Source organism: Mus caroli, unplaced genomic scaffold, assembly GCF_978045245.1.
Source record: "Mus caroli unplaced genomic scaffold, Mus_caroli_1 scaffold_17, whole genome shotgun sequence".
Taxonomy (NCBI): domain Eukaryota; kingdom Metazoa; phylum Chordata; class Mammalia; order Rodentia; family Muridae; genus Mus; species Mus caroli.
This window is the reverse complement of record NW_028227272.1, coordinates 81,175,631-81,178,115: the sequence shown is the minus strand read 5'-3', so window position 1 is coordinate 81,178,115 and position 2,485 is coordinate 81,175,631. Positions and strand designations below refer to the sequence as shown.

The 2,485-nt window shown below is 48.5% G+C and overlaps 1 pseudogene; it reads right to left on the bottom strand.

Annotated features, from left to right (window-relative positions):
• Positions 1-250: 250 nt before the first annotated feature.
• On the bottom strand, positions 251-1,607 carry LOC110312082 (splicing factor U2AF 65 kDa subunit pseudogene; annotated as a pseudogene).
• Positions 1,608-2,485: the final 878 nt, after the last annotated feature.

Sequence of the window (2,485 nt, the reverse complement as noted above, 5' to 3'; positions counted from 1 at the left end):
CCCTGCTGTGCACACAGTCCCCATCTCAGCCCATTCCCTCTGTGTCTGTGTGGGTCTGTATGCTCTTGCCCAGTCCCCTTCCTGCCCTAACCCCACCTCCCACCCCCTTAATTGCTGCCATTCCAGTTGCTGCAGGCTGTCATTCGGCTGTCACTCCTTTGCCCATCTTCTTCAGAGGGGGAAAAAGAGGAGGGGACAGGTGGAGGGAAAGTTCCCATCCAGCCCTGTCCCCACCCTCACCCAGCCACCTCTACCAGAAGTTCTGATGGTGCTAAGAGCCAGGGTCACAGTATTTTGTGACCACCACTCATTGGCAAACTTTAGACCGGTTCAACCCTGCATGGCTTTCTGCCAGTCAAACACAGAGGTGAACTCTACAAAGATCTTTCCACAGCCAGGTATCTTGATGCTTTCCACGGGGCGGGAATTTCAATGGTTTTGACCAGCCCATACTTGCTGTACTCGTCTCATACGCCCTCTACAATTTCCTCATACTCCTCACCGTTCAGCAGCTCCTCAGGCAGCACCATGTTCATGAGGCACAGGACCTCAGTTGAGTGACTGCCCATCTGCACCTGAGAGGCACTTGAAGGGTCACAGGTGTCTCATTGATGGTGCTCAGAGTGGACAAGCAGCTTCTCGTCTCCTAGCTGCATCCCATTCATCCTGGCAATGACCTGATCTGTGACGTCGATGCCCACGTACTCACAGAAGGCATAGCCGTTGGAGAGCCCCATGGCACTATCCTTAACCAAGATGAAGACCTTGAGAAGCCCAACAGATGTCAGCAGCTCTTTTACCTCATCATCATTTAGGTAGTTGGGCAACCCCCTGATGAACAGCTTGTGGGCAGAGTCTGGGACTCCAGGGACATAAACAGAGGGGTTCTCTGACATGCCAGGCAGTGGCTGGTAGTCATGAGGCCTTTGAATCTTCAATGACTGGCCCTGGAAGATGATGCCATCAAAGGCCATGACCTGGGTCGTCTCATCCACTGACCAGAACTCCAAAAAAGGCAAAATTCTTGTCTTGATTTATCTGCAGAGCCAAGACTGGGTTGCCATGGGCCTGAGTCAGTTCCCTCCCCCCAGCCCCCACAAGTGCATCTGGCATTGAAGAAGTCCATCATAGCCTCCTCAGTAATGACAAAAGGGATGTTGCCCACATAGAGATGTCTGGCCTGTCTGGTCATCTGGCTCCCAACCTCAGGCACTGGCGTTGGGGTCATAGGAGTCATGGTAGGGAATCTGACCTGCAGCTTGCATGGCCTTGTGCTGCATTGGGGTGATGTGCTCAAAGTCAGGCGTTGGCATGTCCCACTATTTACGCACCTTCTTCTTCTCATTGCGGGGATGGGAGTGGGGGGATGAATCAACCCCCCGTCCTCCTCTTTAGTGCCTCTGGTCAAAGGTTGTTTGCTTCGTCTCTCCTATCCTGAGAGGCACTGCACTGATCCTGGTTGAGCCCATCTCGACTCCACTCAGACTCCTGAGCTTTCGATCTTGGTTTTGAGAGTAACTGTGACTATGCTTCTGTTGACAGTTCTCCTTGTCCTATTCTTGTTTACTCTTCTTGAGCTGCCCCTCGAACTCCTGGAAGTCTGACATGCTTAGGAAGCTGTGGAGGGCCCTGTGCAGCTCTCACCTCGCCTTGCTGCCTGCCCACTCAGGCTACTTCCGCTGCTGGCCATATTTTCACTTTTCTACATACAGACTGCCAGTTAGCCCAGCACCATTTATTGAAGATGTTTTCTTTTTTCCATTGTGTATCTTTGGTTTCTTTGTCAAAGATCAAATACCTGAAACTGTGTGTTTTTATTTCTGGGTCTTCAGTTCTATTCTGTTGATCAACCTCTCTGTCTCTGTACCAATACCATGCAGTTTTTAATCACAATTGCTCTGTAGTATAAGGTAACCATCAAAAAACAAACAAACAAACAAAAAAACAAACAACCCAATCAAAAAATGAGGTATAGAACTAGAGAGAGAATTTCTGACAGAGGAATGACGAGCACTTAAAGAAATCTTCAAAACTCTGAGTGATGAGGGAAATGCAAATCAAGATGACCCTGAGATTCCACTTGACACCAATCATAATGGCTAAGATCAAAAACTCAGCTGACAGCACATGTTGGTGAGGAAGTGGAGAAAGAGGAACACTCCTCTATTGCTGGTGGGATTGCAATCTAGTACAACCACTCTGTATAGTAATCTGGTGGTTCTTCAGACAATTGGAAATAGATCTACCTGGAGACCCAGCAATACCACTCGAGTATGTACCCAAAAGATTCCCCACTATGCCACAGGGGAATGTGTTCCACTAAGTTCCTAGTGGCCTTATTTGTGTTAGCTAGAAGCTGAAAACAACCCAGATGTTCCAAAACAGAAGAATGGATATAGAAAATGTGGTTCATTTACACAATGGAATACTCCACAGCTATTAAGAATGAGGACATCCTGAGTTTTGCAGGCAAATGGATGGAACT